Source organism: Odontesthes bonariensis, chromosome 5 (assembly GCF_027942865.1).
Source record: "Odontesthes bonariensis isolate fOdoBon6 chromosome 5, fOdoBon6.hap1, whole genome shotgun sequence".
In the NCBI taxonomy this organism is placed as follows: domain Eukaryota; kingdom Metazoa; phylum Chordata; class Actinopteri; order Atheriniformes; family Atherinopsidae; genus Odontesthes; species Odontesthes bonariensis.
The window spans coordinates 30,368,627-30,392,641 of NC_134510.1; the positions used below are offsets into that span (position 1 = coordinate 30,368,627).

A 24,015-nucleotide genomic window follows, 5' to 3' on the forward strand; every position below is an offset into this window, starting at 1 on the left:
AAATTGTTCTCAAAAGCTGGATCACCACAGTGAGGCAGCCCAGCTGCTGCTGATTAGACACGTCCCTATACGGGCATGATACTTTTCTGTATTGCTACAGAATTTAGCAATAAATTAAACTCAAAAACACTTATGGACGGCCACAAAAAGCTCTCAAATCCTCCCTCTTCAGATGTACAAAACTGACAGGCAACCATTCTTTAGTTCTTCCACCAAACCTTCACTCACTGTTATCTCTCGACTGCTCTGAGACGATGAGTAAGCCATCTTATATGATCCCAGTGCTCGGGGACGGATTAGGTAACCAATGCAATATGTCTACCAACATATTGCCACAACCTATCCCCTTCACCACCCTTCCTCACCCCTCAGAGTAAACAGACCGAGTGTCAGCTGCTGACCTGATGGAAAATTGCCTTATTGATCCTCTCAGCGAATTTCAAACGTGGCCTTTTCTGCACAGAGGCCCAACTGGAGTTTTGTCAGAAGTTCTATAGGGGGAACTGTTATGGTAGAAGCTTTTCTACGAGTGTGTATGCCTGCATTTATCTAAGGGCATTTAGGTTTATTTGGAATTAGGAGATTAGATGGTTCTACTGAGTCATTTTTTTCTCTCCGACTTCCAGTGAAGCAAATGGGAAATCACTTTTCACCTATTCAGTTTCCATGAAAGTGAAAATGGGGAAAGAGTGCACATGGTTTGCCAAGTTAGGGAAAGATATTGCTACACCAAATCAAACACACGCACATGACTAAAGTAGAGATACAGTATTCCTTCACCACTTATACTTAGCTGTAATTCATGAGAAACCCCTGAGTCCAGTCAGTCATGACTTGGCATACTCAACCCAGAGCAATGTTCAATACATCTCAGAAGAAAGTCTTGTTAAACACAAACAAAAAAAGATGTTTTATATATATATATATATATATATATATATAAACCCATGTTTAACCCACTTTGCTTTCCTGTAAAATGTCCAATTATTTTCTCCATATTCAGGCCACATAAAGCTCCTAAACCATGAGTGTCAAGCAATGACAAATTTATGTCCTCAGGCAGTAAAAGGATTCATTTTTATGTGAAATTCTCAAAGTGAAAAGATGAAAACACATCCAAAAATGTTAAAAGGGTTCATGTGACAGTTCATTTTGTAACCTGATGTTTGCACCAAATCAAAGCCAGATGTGAGGTTATCGGGCCACAAACGACCCCAGGGACTCAGAAGACCTCCAACACAATTCAAAAGCTCTGCAGAAAGTGAAGATGAGGCACATGGACAACCGGGGGGGTGCAAGTTCACACATCCATCCCATTACTCATAAATCTTAACCGTTTGCTTTGAGTTGTTCAACCAAGTGAAGCAGTTCTTCCTGTAAGTTGGGGGCAAGCGACTATGAAGTGCTGAGAAGGCACTTTTTAAGAACAACTCTTTTGGACCTTTGAAGTGCTCATTACAAACTGGAGGAAATTCCAATCCCTGATCCCTGCACTGTTTGTGTTTGTATGGAAGAGTGTGAGGCGACTTTTGACCGTGGTACAGCTCAATGTGCTGAGGATGACGATGAGATTGCAAACGGGCAGAAAACTGACACTGATAGCGTTGATCTCTGCTGAGTCCACTTCCTGTTTTTCCCCCATTTCCTGCAGCAGACCTGGGAAAAAAAAAAACAAAAAAAAAAACAACAAAACACCAAAAGCCACAACTGTGACTGGCTGCTGTACTGCCCCGCTGCGACTGATCACTTTGCTGTCAGCTACGAGCCTTTGCTAAGTTTGTTTTTGTTTTCACAAACTTCTTTCATGTTGTATTAAACTTGTGAGTTCTAAAAACATTCCACATTTTGATTTTACACCACTGACTGAAAGAAAAATATATCGTTTCAGCAGCAGTTTGGGTTTGTAAAAATTCAGAAAATAGCCTGAGAGCACAAAGTGAGGCCATCACAATGTTTGCTTTGTCCAACCAACAGCCCGAACCTCTAAACTATGAAACCTACTGAAAGAAAAAATAGCACATTTGTAAACTTAAACCAAGATATTTGGAAATGCTTCTAATATCTTTAATTTTTTCAGCTCTGCTTCCACATACAGCAAAGTTTCAGACGTTAATTACACAATATTACAAAAAGAAAAACCACACATTTGGATTAGTACTTTGAGCTGTATTTGAGGCTCTTTACTTTCAATGCCTCTCCCTAAAAAAAAAAAAAAAAATGAAAAAAAAAAAGTTGTTAAAATGTAACCACAGCACATTAACTTGAAACAAATTGTAGCATAGCATCCCCCAGCTGATCCACTCTAGCACCAACCTGGTTTGGAGAGCGAAAGAGATCAGTGGTGTCTCTAAATTAGATAAATAAACCAATAATTCAAATGTGCTCCAAATGTTTCCAGTTGGTGGAAGATCTGGACTGCAGGCTGGTCAGTCTGCCGTAATAAATGCAGCATGTGGCTTAGCATCGTCTTGCTGAAAAGCCTTTACTGAAAAAAGATGTCATGTGAACGGGAGCATACATTGCTCTGAAACCCATTTATATCTTTCAGCATCGATGGTGCCTTTCCAGATGTTGAAGTTATCTGTTCCGTAGGCACTAACACACTCATACCATTGGAGATGCAGTCTTTTGAACTGAGGGCTGATAAGTCTGATGGTCTCCTCTGTAGTCCTCCTCAAATGAATGTCCCATTTTGATTAATCTGACCACAGGGCGGTTTTCCCCACTTTTTCTCAGTCCATTTTACATGAGCTTTGGCCCAGAGAAGTCAGCTGCGTTTCTGCATCATGTTCACAAATGGATTCTTCTTTGGATGATAGAGTTTTAGCCTCAATTTGTGTAAGGAACTGAGTTCCTCAGCTCTTTTTTTAAACTTCTGAGAGTCATTTATTTTCTAAGGGGTTCTTTTTATACCCAGTCATGTTACCGACCTGTTACCAATTGACCTTATTAATTGGAACAAGTTCCTCCAGGTGTTTCTTTTAAGTAGAACTTCCCTTTCCAGCCTTTAACTGACTTTTACATTTTAGAGAGCAGCTCAAGTTTTTCCCAGTTTGAACCCAATAGAATAAAGTGTGGATTTAGATGCAATATGGTTGCGATTCAGTTCTGCAAACACAATTATCTACAATGAGGGGTAAGCAAGAACAAAATAATTTCCTTGTATGTTCATACATTCTAAAGTAGAGGAGGATATACTGCACCAGTCACACATATGAGACAAAAGAGAAAGAGCATGAAAAGACCTCACAGAGGAAGGAAGGGTGTTGATGAACTACATCAATCTATCCAACCACAACTTTTATGAGAAAGAGCTTCATGCAGAAAAGCTGCGGGCCAAAGGTCTCCATTTCAGGATGACACACCCAAACCACACGAAAAATAAGCTCATAGAGGAAGTGTAAGAGTATTCAAAAGGCAACCATTTATGCAAATAAATGTCAGGAGACTGCAGGCAGCCCGGGGTGCTAGCACATTAACATACGTGTTCAAATGTTAAGTGGATGAAAAAAATGGCTGACTCAGCATCTATACATTACCAGAGAGGGGAAGCTAAAATGAATGCATGAATAAAGCAAACGTACAGCAGTGAAGGTGAGAAGGATTAAAACAGCTCATAAGAAATTTTCTATCCAGACGACAGCTGCTCTAGCTTCTTCTCTTGCACCTTAAGGTCAAATTATTAATATGTTGTGCAGTAACATAAACCCATATTCACACCTGCCGACCAGCCATAATTTTTTAAATATTCCACATAAATACTTTTTCCAGCCAGTTGCTCCGCATTCTGAATATATTGTGTACATACATATAAAAGGGACCAGTATCACTTATGTTACACTGAGCTTATCTTAGTGTTGAGGTGTTTAAACCGTTCATCTGCCAATTCTGCCGGTCTTTCTGCTCTGGCCCTTAAACAAACTGATGAACATAAATAATGAAGATGCTTACTTCTCCTCTTCCAGCATGCTTCCTGACCTTGACAGATAATCTGCAGTGATGCATTAGCCAAGTCTTCGGGAATGTGTCTGAATCTGTGTGTAACCCCTGAGGGATGTTGGAATGCTTGAACTTTTCTCATTCACTTTAATTACATGAAGGGCGTGTCACATTATCCGGCTACCCGAGGAGCCTGGAAAGGATGGCTTGTGAAATACTGTAGCTTCAAATGAACAGGATACTACGTTAGAATTGACCATTTTGATTAAGAAAATAAAAGACGGCCTGCACAGACCATAGCAACAACTCAGCAACATTCCTCAGTGTGGGCTTTTCCTTGGATTGGTTTTCCTCCGGTGACGTTCCGTCTATATTTCTCCATCCAATACTGTAGGAGTCAAAGTGCTTATTAATCAGCAGCCAGCTCCCCGTGCAGCCGCTTCCCACATGTTGGAACATGATGAGAGAGCTGGAGGTTACACTTATGAACCTGGAGCTGAGAATGTAACTGTATAAGGACCCTGCTCGATGTTCCGCTGGACTGAGAGTGGAGAGACAAAAACGTTGCCAGGAGCAACAGGCACAAAGTAATGATGGTGCAGCCGAACACATTTCACGGCTTCTGTTCTCTGGTTTAATGAATGTGTACAGTTTCACCAGCAAATGATTATGTTCCTTAAAGAGACACTATGTAATTTCTTCCCCCATCTAGTGGTGCAATTTTATTTTGCAAAGTCGAATGAATTTGCTCTCTAGCGCCTCGCGTTTTCAAATGTGCGTTGCATCTTCTTGAACTACGGCAGGCGGTATGTGTCAAGATTCAAGAAGCTGTATAGATTCAGACTCAAGGTCCATACAAACAAAAAGACATCAAGACACACAGTACGAAGGATTACATAACACACATACAATAACACTATAAATACAGACAACAGATAACATAAGTTGACATAGCTTTTGGTGTGCAAACAATGCAATTAATCATATTCCGGGAGTTACCGGAAGTGACATCGACGCAGCGGTAGCGTTAGCAGCAGTGTGTAGTTGCTATCTGGAAAGTGTTCTATTAAATAACCTGGTAAACTTACAAACTTTCTAATGCCTCGTTTTGTGAGTTAAGAGCCTATGTGTACTACGGCAGAAGTTTGGTAACAATCAATGCATTATTAGTGGGATAATTTACGAGATAAAATCTATTTACCATTAGCGCCAGTAATAAGCCATTCGGCAGGACGTGACGTCAAAATGACATAATTTCCGCTTGCAGGCCTGGCGTTGGGGAAAACGCGATTCGAAGTGCTTTATGTCCCTCTCGGCACTTCGTCGTTTTTCATAGACCGGAAGGACATGGCAGCCTCCATAGAGCTTGCCCGATATATTGATATGTAGATACAGACAAGTTATTCTTCACTCAGGAGGATAATTGAGATTTTTGACAGAGATCATTTTACACCAATGAGGACTAATTTATGAATGAATGTTGATTTGAGCTAATAAATGACTTAATATATTACATAGTGTCCCTTTAAGGTTAAAGTTGAATTTTTGGTTTGTTTTGTGTGTCAAAATGTCCAACAACGCCATTCAAATGTTCATATGAATACCTGCATCACAAATGGAAATTTGAGAAAGCTTCAAGCTCACAAGTTGACTTTGCCAATGTTTTCATGGTGGTGGCAGGTTAACACAGTAAATCATTTTAGACACACCAAGTTTTTCTTTGTAATTTTATAACATATTTGAGGAAAAGGTAAATAACTTGCTCTCTATGTTGCTTGATGTTTAGCCTTTGTGGCTTGAAAACATGAACTCTGCAGTGACTGTTGGTTAGGGTGGCCTGATCCAACTCACATCTTCCTATTTGTAGAATATAGAAGATCAATTTTTGAGCTCATCATGACCAAGTGTAGACTGCTGTTATTGTAGATTTTTGCATTCCAAGTACGACACCAATAACAATGATAACTACTGCTCTGATAAAGCTGATCTATGAAAATCCATACACAAACACACACAAGTTGGTCAGATGTTCCAAAAGACATCTGAAATGAGGCCCCAAAATGACTCCTTATGGCACTCACGAGTTTAGCCTTCACTACTATTAAACTCAATGACTTCCTGAGTAAGAACCACTGTTGAAGACAAAGTACTCAGGCCTGATAATGGTCAGTAAAGCACAGTAAAGGAGATATTGCTGCTGTCATTCTTGTCATTAGCCAGCAGAGTTGAGGACAAAAAAAAAAAAAAAAAAAAAAACTGTGGAATAGGCTATTTAATGAGGTAGAGACAGTACATTAAAAATTTGTTATACTTGGACATTATAGCTAAAGTGCATAAGCATTTGCAAAGGGGTGTTCATATCTGGTAATGAATTAGTTACTTTTAACAAAAAATAATGTAGTAATGTAATCCTTTACTTTTTAAACAGCAGCAACCCAGCAATCTGATGAGTGACTTTCTTGAAATTGAACTTTTTCCTTTTCATATTGAAATAAAGCAAAACAGACATTAGTCTACACATATTGAAGCCAGATGACAAATTCAGCCACCACAGCAGCACATCGATGGTATGCAACAACACCTCCCAAACCTTTCATCTTCATTATTGCTTCTGGCTAAAACTAACTGTAAGACACCATTGCTAACATAGAATCCAACCATTTTTTAGGTCTGGGGGTGGGGTGTACTTTTTCCATAACCGGGGGAAGACTCTGGCAGCAGTCATGAGTGTAACATTTATTACTGTAAGATCATCATTGATAGATTTGGTAAATCTGCATGATCCCTCAGTAAAAAAAGCCTACGCACTGTACCCAGCCATTCCTTTATATGTTCTACAACTTTTCCCCAGAAGAGTCTTACAAGTTTACTTTCCTAAATACTCCCGGTTCTTCCTGACAACCCAAACAAAGATTGGAATCCAGAATGAACATCCTATGAAATTTAGGAGGCTGCTTAGTTACTTTTAAAAGGACAATACCCAGCACTGGTAACAGTTAAGACGTTGACTGTGAATCTCTGAATTTGGATGAACATTACTTCATGTTCGCAGGACCTTCATGTCTGTTTATTCCCCGTGTCTCACTATTAGATCGGCAGCACCACCAAACTCCTCCAAAACAGTCAGAGTCATTATCTCAGAGAGTGACTAAACTGCTGTAAGCAATTAATTAACCCGTTTTGTGTAATTAGCTTCATCATGCTTGAGTTTGCTGTGACAACTCTGGAGCCAATCTGACCCTTCACAGCAAGATGCTGGTCCATTCTACATTTTAACCGCTGTGTTACATGATTCATTTTAACAGACATTGTATAATCACAGTTTACCTCACTGTCATAACTGGCAATGGAATCAGCCTGACCTCTAACCGGTTACACTAACAGAATACATCCTAACATGAGCACTGTTTGCCAATTAATCCATTTGTTTCACTGGGTAGGATGATAACAGTCAGGCAGTCATGAAAGAGGCAAAGTACCGGAGCACAACAGCACAGTATTTCTTATACATAAGGCAGACTGAGCAGATGAAAGAGGGGGAGTAACAAAATGGGTAAGACACATGAAGATAGAATGGAAGCGACAGACGGGGAGAGGCAAATGTGAAATTAATCTAAAACAGTGCTCAAGGAGAATTCCAATAAAACTAAAAAGGCTGGAGGAGAAAACCAAAGATTCCTACAACAGAAAGCAGAGACTCCCCTTAATTCACACTTGCCATAAATTATTAATGCAAGCACTGAACAAATGAGTTCAGCCCACAGGGAGGGGCAGATGAATCACCTAGAATGTGTACCTTGAGATATCCTCCAAAAATGGATTTTTACCAAGAGGTCAGATGTGACAATGCACATATCAGCAGTAGGTTTTTACAGTCCAAACGGTCATTTCACAAACACAGAACCTGAAAATGGACTCACATTGACCGATGCAAAATTAAAAAAAATAAAAAATAAAAAAAAAATAAAATAAAAAAAATAATGCACAGGGCACATCATACAGTGATGGCAGAAAATAATTTATAATGGTGTAAACGATTTAAAAGGGACAACTGCAAACACAACAATGCTGAAGCTATTAGACTAGAAATATTTTAGTCTTAAGCATAATTTTGACCAAAACAAAAAAAAAAAAAAAAAAAAAAAAAAAACACCCAATACTTTTAGCTAAAGAGACTTCTATCTTCAGACCGCAGTGTCTGTGTTTCCGCTGTGGTCTCAAGTCCAGGGAAGGTTAGACAAATTTATCCTCTGATGAATGGAAAACACTCCTTACTGCTGCACATCCGTCTGAGGACTCGCCTCTTATTGTCTCTCTCCTCTCATCCTCCATCCCAACAGAGACGTCAGCAGAGGAGGCAAGGTGACAGGCTCATGTCACTGAGATGTCCTTGCTTCAGACCTGTCATTTTAAACCAATCAATCAAATATGACATGTGACACCACTATATCATCGTGTTTGTTTTTTTCCTTTTCTGGCAAGTGAACATTTGGGAAGACGTATATATTCATCTTAAATCGAATTTACAACGTGGGATTAAAGTGTCACGCCCCCTTGTGACATTGCAGATGCCGACAAGTCAGGACACACCCACACATCCTCACTTACAGCTCCCTCCAGCATCTCCCCGTCTTCTCCACGTGCTTTTTAGGAGACCTTCAAAAAGTTTCACAGAGATTAATTTCCCAGTTGACGGGTAGGAGGATGGAAGAGGGAGCAGATTGGGAGCCTCAGCTTTTTAGTACAAAGAAGAGAGGCAACATCAACACAAACTGGCAACATGGCACCTTACAGGGTTGTGCTGAGGTGCAGGTGATTATTTTAGGACCTCAGAACTTATCTGATGTAAAACCATTTAAGAAAAAAGACCCTTTAATTTCTCAAACCAATCTCTTTGTTCTCCCCATTGCCACTCAATCTCCTCATTCATTCTGTAGCTCCTTCACACTCATTGAAACAGGAATGAATGGCTGAGTTTTCATGTTTTGTTCACAAACAGTTTCAACTATATTTCTGCAGTACAAGCTAAAGTTCTTACAAGCTATTTTCTTAGTACCTTGTTTAGTCCCCGTCTAAATGCAGGGGGTTGAATCCCCTCAAAAAACTCTGAGGAAAACTCAAATGCAGCTTTTTCAGTGAGCAGCAAACACTCCTCTGAAATTCCTTCATCACAGCAAGCATCGTAAAATATTAATAGTCAGTTTAGGGATTTTTATTTCATCTTATTCTTTTAAACTATTTATGTTTGTAGCAGCCATTTTTCACAAACTACTTTCAAAATTTTATTTTTTAAATTCTTAATCTAATAATCAATGAGAAAAGCAGCCACCTAACTTTATGTCAAGGCCACAATAATAATCATCTCGTGGCAGTTTGCTTTGGATTTACACTGAAAGTTGTTTCTAGTCTATCTGAAGAGCCTAAGCAACACCCATACTTTAACAAGTGCTGATGGGATACGGTTGCAACAGGGAAATGGCCAACAATGCTAAACATCGGAAGGAATACTTCACCAACAGCGCCACTGCTGTCAGCTTTGTTTGTTTTAGTTTTGGGCTTTTCTGCTTCGTTAGTTCCTTCAGCTCTGTTAGGACTGCAAGTTCATTAGTGTCAACTTCCCACCAAAATAAGTCAGTCCCAACCGGCTAACAGACCCTTGCATGTGTGATAACACTGTTGTTGCAGGCACCACTTCAGAATCCAGCAGAGTAGGAACACAAGCATCTGAATTGTGTCCAGCTGGAAGATGAAATACAGATGAGTCGATTCTGCACAATGAAGAGCTTCAATCATGGCAAATAAATTCATTATCACTTGTAAAAATAACAACTAAAATTCAATGCTTTCAACCTCACTTTTTTTTATTTTTGTGTCCGATCCTGTGGACTGATGCCAAAAAGATTTTTCTCCTTCATAAAATGAGCCATTGTGACAAAAAGCACATAAATAAGTTGATTTACAACAGTATTCAAGAAAATAGTAGCCAAAACGGACCCAACAAGACAATTTCTGTGTGAATGTTTTTTCCGATTCTGAAGTCCCAATTGAGAAGAGGCCTAATGATAATGAGTAAATGGAGCAACACAATGAAGGTGAACTTTATATCTAATGCATATTCATGCTAAAATATCTTCCTGAGAATAACCTCGGGACTAATTGTGTTTCTTTGGAGGTCAGCATCCTGTTTGCTTGCTCCAAATGTCAACCAAGATCTCAGAGGTCCGTCTTTGTAGATCATTTTATGACATCAGACAACATTCGTATCCTACATCATGCTTTTACGTACCTAAAAATAGACAGAATCTGTAACAGATGTGGAATGATCCCGTCAGTTTTCATTGTTTCTAGTCAGCATGTAGTCACCTTTCGTAAAGATTCAGAGGGCCTCAAAGCTCCCAAATCAATTTGTTTTTAACTATAACACACAGACACAAAGTCACAGGCACAAACATGCACACTGCTACACTTTATTGCAACCTCCCACTGCTGATTCTCCTGGACTCAGCTCTTCATCTAATGGTCACAGTGGAATTAATTGCAAGCATCCATCTCATTTTACTTGGAAAATACAATGGCAGTGGTGCCGTCAGCCTCCCACACACACATTTTGTGCTGTGTGCCCCACAGAGACGGATCTGTTTTTCATTTACCTTTGCTAAACTTTTTCCATAAGCCTCACCCTTTTGAGATAAAAACAGCCTGGTTTTTCAGAGGATAGCTTTCCCACAGATGCCTTACATTTCACATACAGACTGAATCCAGTGTGCCAACAACTGGTACAATAACGTCCAGATCTATAAAAATGGCCGGTAACATCTGAGTTCTTAAAGGAAAACTACAGTTGTAGCTAGAGCCTTAATCTACTGATTAGGCAACACTACAATTCACAAGAACTGAGGCTATGAAAGAAAAGACGGCGCATGGGTCTCACAGGATCACATGCGTCCTCAAATTTCTTTACAGAAAGATGTGGCTGACCTAGCAAAATCTCATTTAACTGGCTGCTTGTGTTTCCTTCTCCATTTGGACCTATTTTTAAAAATGTCCAGAGAGTTCAGCCGTCAGATTGGTATGTACAGTGTTTCATAGACTTTCATAGCTCAAATGTTGTAGAGCTACAAGTCTGTGTTTAGCTGAGATCCTGACAGACATCCAATGTAAAGCTAGGCTGATTGGAAATACAGTGCTGCATGTATGCTGACTCTTCTCAAAGATCTGTAAATCCACTGGATTTTCATGATGGAGGTTAATCCATTTAATTTCAATCTAAAGGAGTCCATTTTATGAAAGCCTTACAGCTCAAACACACTGCATTTTGTCATAATTAAGTTTCTTTTATCAAATCTGTATTTACTGCCATATTACTGGAAATTGCAACTTTGTCATTAATGTGTGAACTGCCATCTACAATTTGCATATTGAATTAGAAGTAACCTGATCTCGTTCGCTGATCCTATAATTCTTCGCTTGCAGGTAGAAGCCACAATTTTGCTACATGAGTGGTTGTTTCCTTCTCTTTGTTTGTTAACCCCTCTGACAGACTGAGGGGTTCCTGGTTTGCACTGCCTCTCGCCCAGTGCCAGCTTCACTGCAATCAATTCATGAAGGTCATGATCAACTTTTTTGCTGCCTGATGGACGAAGAGAACCGTGATCTAAGCCTCTCTTTGCACAATGTACTCTGATTTAAGGCCTGATGGGGTGTACTTCTAAATTTGTTGATTTGCACAGAAAAATCAGCAAAGGAACGGGACGAAAAAGGAAGACCAGGTTGTAAACGTGCACTAAATGGGCTGTAAGGTGATCTACTGCATGGAGTCTTCCTCTAGATAGGGCTGCAGCAGCCACCTCCTGTCACGTTGCCATTCTCCCGGCCTTTTCTGCCAGAGCCATCATAACTCCCATCCCACTGGGATTATCCTTTCTCTTACAAACAGATAGATCACTACCTAGAAAAGGGAGCGTCGCTGCCTGCAGCTCACTCGCGTGTTAGACAGGAAGCTTACGCAGGTCTAATTATCAAATCTCTGCCATGAGCTTCCACCTTTCAAAGGTGTTCTGTTAAAGAGTCATGTAGAGAGAGCAGTGCTGGCGGGAAACTCCTGGGGAGAGAGCACTAATGATGGTCCCTCGGTCAAAAGCACAGAGGGGCTTCTTCTCCTGTGTTCAAAATGAATGAAGAGATAAGAGCATGAAAATTCAAGTTAAACAAAAATCTGCTTCTTTCTAAAAAAGTAATCTACATTTAGATTTCCTATGCATGATTCTTGTGTTTGTTTGCCACAAAATGACCCCAAAGATTATATTTTGATTCATTTCCTCCAAATGGAAATATTTAATTCATCTTGTGAAAACCACACAAAATGAAATTGAAAAAATAAAAATATTGCAGCAAAACATTCCACGACGACCAGAATCAGAGACACAAACCCACAATGAGTTTCTAGGTACTAAAAACTCTCTTTATCCAATGAAAACAAGACAAGCAGATTAAACCAGGTCATCATTTGCTTAAGTTGCTTAACGACATCTTCAGTTTTGGTTTGGTGTCCACCTGAGCGTGTAGAAGTCTGCGTATCACCTTTTTTGTGGATTTTTCATCCTTACTGGGACTATGTCAAAAGCAGGTCTTCAACCTTTGTAATGAGGATTACGGTCACTTATATATTTACAAACGTTTCCTCGTTTTTTGAAGATTTACTCATAACTCACGACTTCCCCGTCAGTTCCCTGTTACAGTGCCCCAAGCATTGAGATACAAACCAAACTGAATTTTTGTACCTCAACACCCACTGAAACAACTGTACTGTGAATTTTTGTCCTTTTTGACCTGAATTTATCTAAAAGTGTAAAGTTTTATTGTTCTACTGTATTTTATTCCATTCTAACTATAAGTAACTGACTGGCTTAAACCATCCAGATTCAAGGCTTTGTTTAAAGCAGCTTTCTAAAATCTGAGGGTCTCTCGAAAACTGAGAAGCGTTCACTGAAATCTTATTTTTCAGGCTAAACATTGAGCTTAAATTTCAAACTCGTGACTTTTTCCTGGTGATTATCAGATTATCTTAAGTATGATAGTAGATAGTGTGTCAGAAAAAGTTGATGTGACATGCACTCCAGGCTTTAAACATAAAACAACAATGCTCCCGACCATAATGAGTTCATTCTCAAACATGCACACATAAAAATGCATGAATCTGTTTTCACTGTCAATAAAAATCATAAGTCATTATACTGAGCCATTGAAAGTCTTCGTATTGAGAAGTGTGGCATGGAGCCTTCCACGTTCGAGACAAAACTGTAAAACCCCCCTTTCAGCTTGTGGTTTAGAGATACTGTGTGGTTCCTCATTTTAGGCTTTAAAAAAAAATAATTCTGACACCACTGGGTTATTTTTAGTGTCATATCAGTATCTGATCTTTAAAAGCTACAATACATCTGGTTTACTTGTTATTTTAACTAAGTTGAAACCGAAAATGTGCCACACATTTGAGAACATGTCAGTTTTCTCTTCTCTGGTAAACTGGTCACAGCTATCACGAGTTCATCATTTACCGGTTCAACAGTAATTCAGCCCGATGCCTTGGGACAACAAGCTGTCACAGTTGGGTAACCGAAAGAACCGTTAAAAACAGACGCCTCTGAAACTGGATTTTACTTTCAGTCAAATAAAAAGAATGTTGAGAAAAATGTTTAGGACTATATAAAGCTCTCCAATTTATAAACTATATGACATCTGTTCCCTACGAATGTGAGGTTCTTAACTATATTTTGCAGAGCTCATTTAATTTTAAACTGCTTTTGTCTTCCTTCTGGTCAAGATAAATATCTAAAAAGACTAAGATGGCCATTTGTTCTACAAAATTACACGGGCGCATCGTCTCATCCAGCAGTCTCTGTCCAGTCTAAGATTAATGTGAAAAAATGTGAAGAGCCCGTCACGTACACTTCTCATCCAATTAACGATCAGCAAAGTGGTTGTTTTCGCACACAAACAGTCATTAGAGGACTATCGAATCAGTTTCTTTGTTGTTTTACTGCCTCTCCGCCGACTCGTGGTTGAAAATTGCAATTATCTTGCGAGCCCATCATCAAACCCTGATAGAAACAAGAGAAATCTATATGGCTCCCTAATGAGCACCATCGCTGCCATTTGATTATAGACTTAATTGCGACAATAATGAACAAATACACCCAGCTCAGCCTAAAACGGTCTTGTAAGCATTCAGCTAATTAATGACAATTTGGCCTGCTGACGCTGATGAAGGAGAAAATCACTGGGGAGACACATTTTCCTCTCAACCCACAAAAAAAAAAAATAGACAGCACTGTGCTGACCATGGACACAGTCTGATGAGTACAAAACCTGATCCACAAAATCTACCTTAATTGTAGGTCAAGTGCTTGACAGCATTGTTCAGCCATTTTAAAAAGTAGGCTGAAACGGCGTCACATAACAATAACAACAATGCACACCGGCCAATCTGCGACAGCAGCAGCTGGACAGCTCACACTGGCTCTCTGGAAATGCAGAGCAGGGCATGGCTGGTAGTAAATACGCCTGGGGCCGCACATGAAGCAGGAAGGAAGGAACAGAAAGGACACAGACAAACAAAGACCGTGCTTTCCAAATAAAACAAAAATAACAACGAGGATTAAACAAAAGCATGAGCACGGATGACGAAGAGGTCATACAGGGGCAGGCCAAGTCCCCCGGCCCACTCTAATGTCTTTCCATTACCCTGCACACACAGCCACGCATGTTGTTTCTGACCAATTAGGCAGGCACAAAGGCAGGAGGCTAGAACTCAGCTAGGGGCTCAGATCATCTGCTGGTTACATCTAGGCCACTCTGCCCCTCTCATCTTTCCTATTTGCTGAATCTGCCTGAGCAGCAAGGCCAAAGACAGAGGAGGTGGGGGTAATGGTGGAGGCAATTTCATTCTGCACCTAGCAGAATGTCAAGGATGTCAAGCACAGCATGCAGCAAACAAGGCCATGCCTAGACATTTAAGCTCTTCTATTTTCTTCATCTGTAACTAACAGACACACACTCCTACATCTGCTGAAGTTGTGAAAACTTAAGGGCATGCAAGACTCGTTTAACACGCTTAACGTTCACATAGACAGTCAAGAAGGTTCCTGTCCTCCCTCCATTTTTGTTCTTGTGAAGTAAATATTCTCAGAAAGAGCAATAAAATAGGCCCTGTAAGTGATGACCAAGCCAAAACAACTGAGGAAAGTTAAGCCAAAGGCACTTTTTCCAGTAATCACATCCGTCAGAAGACATGATTAAGACACCCACACATGATGACCTCATTATGTCAGCAGCGCTGTGAACTCAAGATACATGGGCCGCCATAGAATTTACTGCAACATCACAACAGTGAAAAAGACTTGAGAGTAAGCTTCATGAAGTCTAAGAATCTACTTTCAAGAAAAATACAACCACAGCCAAGAGCGATGCCCTCTCAAAGCATTTTGAGCTGGGGGTCAAAATGTGATTCAGGACGCTACCCTTTGCTTTTACTGGCAACTTACGCAAGACCTCCAGGCTACAGTAAACAGGCACAGGGACCTTGGACAGCTAATAAACAGAGCAGTGAGGCCTGATTTAAAGACTCTGCAAATATGGAGGTGGAGGAGCAAACAGGGGGTTTCAGGGAAAACTGGAGTAAAAACATCTGTGGACCGTTGACTAAGCCACGTAAACAAGAAACAAAAAAGCTGAGGGTCAACAACTTCAGTTTCCATGTGCAGCTATCCTCACTGGGACATCCCATGACTGTGGTGGACAGCCTAAACCAAACCAATACCAATTCATACCAAACTTTAGCCTCAACCTAACCTCTACTTCTAACTTGCCTTTTACCCCAACCAGGATTCCAAAATTGACCAGGTTTTATACACCCAACGATTCCTGGTTTACGTCGAAAAGGGTCCAAAGAAGGTAAGAAAACTTCGAATCCTCCTCCTCTGCACACAATACACAACAACACCAGCACCAAAAAGAACACATGCCTGCCCGTGTGCCTTTTGTAACTACCTTCAAAAAGAGTTGTGTATGAATGCTCCTGCAAAAGACGCACAAAGACAGGTACACACTCCACTTAAAAAGCACACCTCAGAGAAACCTGCCCTACGGCTCGCGCCCCCACCCAATCCTGGGAGAAAACTGCCATGATTGCAGAAGGATGTTGACCAACATCTTCCCCTCTTTCACCTGATTATTTCCTTCCAGCAGCAAGTGCCCGGAGGAAGAGACCCGTTATTCTATTGCTGAATCAGTCGTCATCTGTAGAAAAACAACTTTTCTGATGTTTTTACCTGACAGTCCTTTACCTCACCATCGTTATGCAGAACACACATTTCCTGGATGTAGATGATTTGACTTGTAAGGTCAAAAGTTGAGGAGTTGAAGCTTTACTGTTCCAACTAGTTCCTTACAGTCTGTGCAGGTAAGATGTTATTACCTTAAAAAGATATATATAAAAAAAATAAATAAATAAATAAATAATGATAGGGCAATACAGAAGTGTAGCAATAAACCACACCTGCATGAGATCACTCAAGTGTCGCCGCAGCTGCTAAATAACAGTTTCACATACACTCACAGAAAACACATTCAGGCAAATAGAGAATATGCAAACTACACACAGATCCACACATCTGACCAGCAGGCTCAAACCCAGAACCTTCCAGCTGTGACGCAACGCCGCATAAAAGCATAACTGTCAGACCTGCATTTCTGCAACATGATCTTGAAGAAAACTTCATGAGCACATAAAACAACATCCTCCACTTCCCCGTTGTGTGTTACAAAGTGTAAGTGAAGTGTATAAACAAGAAACTGTGCTTATCTTAACTCGCACTGTGTTGACAAAGCAGGCAATGCTCATCACCTCCCTTGGATCAGAACTGGTTGAAAGAAAAAAAAAAAAAGCCTGCCGTCTTCCTGTGTGCGCATGTGAAACAGAATAGACATGTAAAGTGAACAAGATGTTCAACTGAAAACTTCTTATGTCATAAGTGCAATAAAAGCTCCCCGAAGACCGTTTCTGTGCCAACAGATTCTGATTTAGCAAGAAACTGTGGTTTTCTTTTTACAAACAGATTAACAAATTGATTCCTGCCACAGAAACATCTGGAATCCAGGCTCACAAAAACAGATTCGCAGTGAACACTTTTTAATCTGTTATCTGGAGAATATTCTGATTAACCTAGATGGATCATTTAGAATCTTCCATTTACAGTCAGTGTGGTAGTAATGTTTTTGCATTTGGAAGGAAAATAAACTATAAAAACACTCATTTCTGACTGCATTGTAGATGAGGCTTAGATGTCAACTCGTCATGAACTTTAGAGCAACATTAACGGATGCTTTCTGCAAATTGAGTGAAGAGAAAACAACTTAACAGTGGAAGTTTTGGTTACTGATGTTTTAATGGTAGTTAAATCCAACTCCTGTGGTTCACAAATCCAATGTTTGAATGATTTCAAATTGATGCTGAGGGGTCATAATCAAAATTAAGGGTCAAATCTACAGTCAGAGGGGAGGATCAGGTGGAAGCGGGCTTATTTTGGATTTTAAAAATAAAGATAAAAGATGATGGCACTCAGGATCCATCCATAAGGGCTGTGTTGTTACCATTTCACTATAAATCTGGTGTGTCCGTGTAACAGCTGTCATGTAGGCGTGTCGGATCCCGTCAGATCCTGACAATGTCAGGAGTCGAGGTAATTCTCAAAACCCACTCCAAAAGCAAATTAATGATATTCAAATATTTCATTACACAAAAAGGAGCGACAAACACTGTTAAATTATTGATTTAAAACTAATGAACTCGTAAAAATAATAATACGTTTTGGGTAGCCCAATATATGAAATATGTTTTGTTTGCAGCACCGGGACGTCCGACTCAGATGAGCTGTCATTGATGTCTGTAATTATAATTATTAATGTTGTATATGAGACAGTTGCATATTGCTCTGTGGAGACAGGTCACTGACACTGTATTTCTGCTTAATCAAACATGTTTCAGACTTGTCCCATTTACAAGAATACCTGTATTTTGATATTTGAAATTTCAGGGGATTTTGATAATTCATAATAGTTGGTTTGCGAGGTTGTGGAGTTTAAAAAAAAAAAAAAAAAAAAAAAAAGTTTTAATAGGCTATTGCAGGAATTGTCGGAATGGCGGGATATTTATAAAAAAATAAAACATCCCGCCATTCTGACAATTGGAGGCCGATGTCGGAATGGTGGTATGTAACCGACTTTCATAATGCTTTCAAGCTTTGCTTCGTAAATTTTCGGGGCATAGAAACTAGGTTCATATGAACCTCAGGAACCCAGATGTTAATATCTCTAGTCCACATATTCTTCAGTACAGCCACGTTGAGATCAACAGCCTTTAATTTGATATTTTATGCGATATTTATTTTCTATACTCTCAATCCCACAATTAAGGGAGGCAACCACGATCAGTGTTTTGCCACTCAGGAGACGTGTCTACATAAAACTGTGACATAAGAGAATACGCTGCATTTTCCCTTTTTGAATCTGGCAACAGGCTAAAGGTGACATTTTGCTGCTGACGGCATGTGTTTTAATTCGAACAAATACCTCAAAAGGCAGAGGAGGAATAATCATAACAAAATGTCTACTTTTCATCACAGAACCACAAAATGGGGGGGAGGGGGGGGGCGGGGCACCAACCAAATGAGACCAACACTTCTCACTGTCAGGGAGTTTCAAAGGGGAAATTCAGAGTTTGAACTGGCTGAAGACTTTCACTCAGGAAAACTGCAGCTGGCCATGTGGTTTAAATGAGCATTTGCATGTACATGAAAGCATTTCTTTCAGAATGCCTTAATTAATATCAAAGCTAATTTTCTCCAGCTCTTTACACCAACATATCCCGACTTTACTCCCGAGTCTTTACAGTATCGGAGTAATCGTCTCTAGAACCTTAACCGACATCTTTACAGTAACAGCACGGCTTCGTCATAAAAGCCCTTGCACAACAATCATGTGAATAAAGTGCAAACACAGGTCATTAGATACTTGTTGTGTGGCAGGGAAGGTCACCATCACTGCCACGCAGCACTGAGAAGTTGAAGATATCCACCTCTGCCTCCATTGACTTGCACAATATATCAATAATCCAGCAGGTATGGTGGCTCACTCCCCCACAAACAGTCCAAGTACATTGATGGGCTTACATTTGAGACGCCAGCGTCTGACATTTGCTCAGCATCCGCAGAGGAGAAGAAAAGCACAAATGTTCCAGCTCTGTGGGAACACTAGGAGAGTGTGAGCCTTTTCTTAAGACTCTGTTCATCTTCCGTTTCTTTCTTCTCACTCAGCAGGAGGCTATTTTCCCAGTTCAGACTGAAGGTTGTTTGGCACACCTTATACAGAGGAGGGGAAGCAGCAGGGGGAATGAGGGGTGTAGGGAGGTCACAGCGCTCCAAGCCGGCCAGCAGGCGCCAGCAGCTTTACGGCAGCATTTTATTCAGGCAGTTACCATGCTCGCTGGTCATAGCCGCTAATAATGGATCTCAGATGCAACTAAAAGATCACCCATTTCTGCTGCTATGTGTTGGGTTTGTGTCAGTGTGAGGATTACATTACTGCTTCAAGAGTAAAATAAAACTGCATGTGTGTATAAAAGTCATTAATTCATTCACATAAAATCTTACCTTGGAAAAAGCTCTCAAGTTACTCTAATGATCATAATATTGGGTCTCTGATTTAAAAGCTAAATTAAAAAGAGTAAGGCTGTTGGATTCTGCAAAATTTTGCTAAAATTCCCAACAGCTGTCATCTGGAGGTTATAGGAAGCAGAAAAGTAGCGTGCTGCTGCTAAGTCTGTCAGCGAGGTGAACGTCTTTATCACAAGTGTTCTCTCATCGTTTCAGTCTGACTTTATGAGTAGATTGAACAGACTGTACTTATTAAGACCCCCAAGGGGTGGGGAATTCATTTCTTATTGTAAACACATTAACAGTCACAGTCTTGTACAGTTAATACCAAACAGAAACCTTAACCTCATCTCAATCTACATGTTCACTCCAACCATGACAAGTACCACAGAAATGACCTTCTGCCAGACAGTTTGGTCTTATGAACATACAGTCATGTGACCGTTGCTGTTCATCTACAGTGATGAAGAGGGGTGTACAATTAAGCACAATCTACATAATCACAATTCTTTTGTGTCAATTGGACAAGGCAAAACCTTAAAAATACAGTCACACCACTTTTCCACCAAAGCAGTTCCAATGGTGGTGCCAGAGCCAGTTTGTTCCACAAAGAACAAAAACAAGAGCTGCTTTGATTTTCTACAGCCATTACTTCCTATTAAACATCTCAGAGGTAATCTCACTGGTCACACAGTGTTTGGCTCATTTTCCCCACAAACCGATGATTTGATGTCGCCTGTCTAGTTTCTAAACTATGTTTTAAACAGTCTGTGTAAGTGACCGCTGATCCGAGTTTTCCTGACCGGTATTTATGAAAAAAATGCTGCAAACAGGATGTATACACCGTTTTGGAAAGAATTTATAACCACCAGAAGGTAATATCAAAACACCTGGCAGCATTTATAAATGTAGCTGCAGACACATTTATGAATTCTGTTAAAAACTGCGTCCGTTCATGTCAGTCTATACAACTCACGTGGCAGCGATCACAAATGGCCAGAGCATAACTTAGAACCAGTTCCTTCTGTTTCAACCACCAAGGCACTGGCCCAAGACCTAAAAAACTGCTGCGATTGTGGCAACTTATGCAAGAGGTTGGGGGCAGGGTTGGTAAGAATGAAGAAGTGTGAAAAACAGAAAAATATTTATAGCAAAAAGTAACAATGTTGTAGCTATAAAGAGAAGACTTGCAGAAAATTCTTAGTTGTTAAAAATACTAGTTCAGTGTCATTTATGTCAAAACAGCTGCGTTTAGCTCCCACAGTTTCCTAAAATGTAGAAATCACTGTAAATCAGGGATTTACAGCCCATTCAGCATTATTACCCGAGTACATGTTCCCATAGCAACAATGCATAGGCTGCGGTTTGTTTTACTGTAACAGCTAAGCTTCTTTGGTGGCATAAGCTAGGTCTGAAAATTAGCATATTCCCTAGGCTGAGAATCAATATCACGATTTCTCACTTCACCACTGACTCCTGATCAAATGGGTCAATTAGTTAAGGTTAAAATCCATAATGGATCAACCACCTAATAGAATAAATTATGTAAATGAGTCAACACTGTATTATAATTCAATTTGTCAGTTAAAATAACAGCATTTGATCAACACTGTCTAAATGAGAAACAGGCCCATTTTTAAGAGGACTCTTGAATTATTCAGTCATTTTTCTTTTCTTTTTTTCCCCCCAATTTCAAGTGATTTCAATTTGGTGGCAAATGCAGGCATCAACATAAATTCATTAGTTTGCCTCATGACATTCAAATGTGATTTTCCCATCTGGGATACCATCAGGAACATAATGTGTCAAAGGACCGTTTTAGACAGACAATTTAATCCAGAACTTTGAACATAAAATCACTGCAAATGAATAAAAACAATGACAACTGCAAACTTCAAACTCCTTATATATCCCCAAGCCTTCAATCAACTAATCACACACACACACAACTTTTATTGCTCCACTGGAGGCGGCTCTGAGAACTGCAGCGGGTCTGTCCCTCACTGCAGTGCTCAGCTGTCAGCTCCATCTCCTCCCTGTGTCACCCTCTCCTTTTTCAAACACATCATATGTTGGAGGCCGTGTTACAGAGTGCCTTCTGATTCCTTCAAGCGAAAGCCCTCATTTGACTGCATCGGCATATCTCTGCTAAACATTCAGTGGACGAAAGAGGGAGAAAATCTCAAGCTTTACATATACGGCCTTTTAAAGCACACTTCTTTATTTGATATGTGTGATGTTGTGGAGACCAGCAGAAGGGAGCGATGTGGAGGCTTCAGACTGAATGAGCCTCAGCCCTCCACGCTACAGAGCCCCTGTCATGCTCTGATGTCCGCTTTGCTCTGCAGTTGTATTTTTTTGTTTTAAGGGGATTTTTTCAGTGAGAGTTCCTTCTCTGCATTTTTGGATTTTACTTCTGCACTCCAAGTTCTGATCTAAAGGACATCAGAACCAAAATGTGCATGATTAAAAGAACACCCTCCAGTTGATCTGGCATGCATTTTTGTACATGTAGATTCCCCACTATTCAACTTCTCATGCCATGTAGGCATCTTGGGGCAATAACATCAAAGAATTACAAATGGGAGGCTGTATGAAAATTACTGTGGTCTTTATCCTGCTGGGGACTTTTGGAGGACAAGGATTTCAGCACGGAGTCTCTGAACTAGGTATTCAGAACCTTGGCAACCCTGGCAGTATTTGCTGGTATCCTAAGGGCTGCCTTTTAACATTTGTGATGTGTGATCAGGCAGACATTGTCCCTTGTTTCACCCCGTCTTGGCAGTGAATGCACACACAGAGGAAGAGGGTGGGGTGTCTGCTTTCTTGTTGTTGGCAGTTGAGGAAAAACTATGCCCATTCACAGTTTGGGCATTGAGGCACTCAGTGGGCTGAACCAGACCCTTTTTGTTGGCTTTGTGTGGAGGGTACCCTCTCTCTGCATTCCACTACTGCTTTTACAGAGCCGCCCGAGCTGTAGACAACATGAGCTGGGAGAGTGACAAAAAAAAAAAAAAAATCTAATTCTGTACGATATGGTTTACAGAAGTATACATCTGAACCACTGAAAAACAAACAGAATCACTTTGGTTTTATGGCTACAGTTAGTCTGCAGTTTTACATCAGTAAACTTGGAACCAAACACAGGTTCACAATGTGACAGCCTGCGTTGGCATCTTCAATGCGAGCATGGAGGAAAACAGAAGCCGTCTAGAGCCCTGCCAGCAGGGCTTGAAAGGGTGGAAATTGTGGAGAAAAAAGCAGACAACAAAAATTAGGATTATGCACACAAAGCAAGGCTGTGTGTGCTCGTCAGTCATGAAACAAGATCAATATTCCGCATCAACAATTAGGCAAGGAGAACGTGAATGAAAATATTTTTCCTCAGACGACAACGACTGATAATTTTTGCAAAGCTCAGCTGAACACATCGGACAAGCAAAGTCACACTGACATTCACATCAAAGAGCATCAAACAGAAACTATGAGTCAGTATAGCTCAGAGCACGGGAGCAAATAACCCTTCGTCCTCCGACGCCTCAGTCACCATCACCTCTAGATACGAGGCATGTGAGCAGCGTGAGAGGGTGACACCAGGCTGGAAGTGAGAGCGACAACGGGACTTATCCGCGTCACATGCCAAGGCTGAAACCCATCTGTACATGCTTGCCAACGAACAGCCTCATCACACCCCTCCTCCCCCTCTGCACCAGCCTTACTAGCCTTGAGTGGGTACAGATGTGTGATCTACAGACGCTCCCACTCCGAAGCCCTTATTGGTGCCACAGGGCTCTACAGCGGCTGGCACACAGCTTGAAGAGCTCCCGGCCAGAAAGTCACAGCACACGGTCACAGAATTTGCAGGCGATTGCGTGAGGGAGATAGAGGTGCGATGCTTAAGAGCAGGAGTGACCTTATAAAACACAATTTGACCCTTCGCATACAGAAAACAAAGCGGGTTGATTTTTTGTGCACATTGACAGATAAAATGGATGTTTTCTCCTCCCATTCCATCCTTGTTTAGAATATTAGAGCCGTTGACTCAGATAAAGACGAAAGAAAAAGAAAAATCACAATTCAAGCTTAACTTTGAGTGTTCTCAGTCTTCATAAAGAGATATTAAACAGGAATTCATCGAGCTATGGAAAAAGCAGGAGTGAAATTTAGGCAGACTGAAAGGGATTTAATGTAGTCTTCTGCTCAGCAAACAACTGTCCCACCGCTTCTATAGTAAAGTTGCTGGTATTGTCAGACAAATCTAACTGAGCATTTGGAATAAAATCACCTCTATCGAGTGTGAGTATCTGAATCATCTATCTGCTCTTTTTGTCTGTTGTTTCTTGACAGCATGAACAGTTCTCATTCAAAG

General features: G+C 40.5%; 1 protein-coding gene across 2 annotated transcripts in view; it reads right to left on the reverse strand.

Annotated features, from left to right (window-relative positions):
* LOC142380298 (mannosyl-oligosaccharide 1,2-alpha-mannosidase IA) overlaps nucleotides 1-24,015 on the reverse strand; it is a 198,945-nt gene that overhangs the window by 173,169 nt on the left and 1,761 nt on the right. The gene's annotated exons all lie outside the window — the stretch shown is intronic.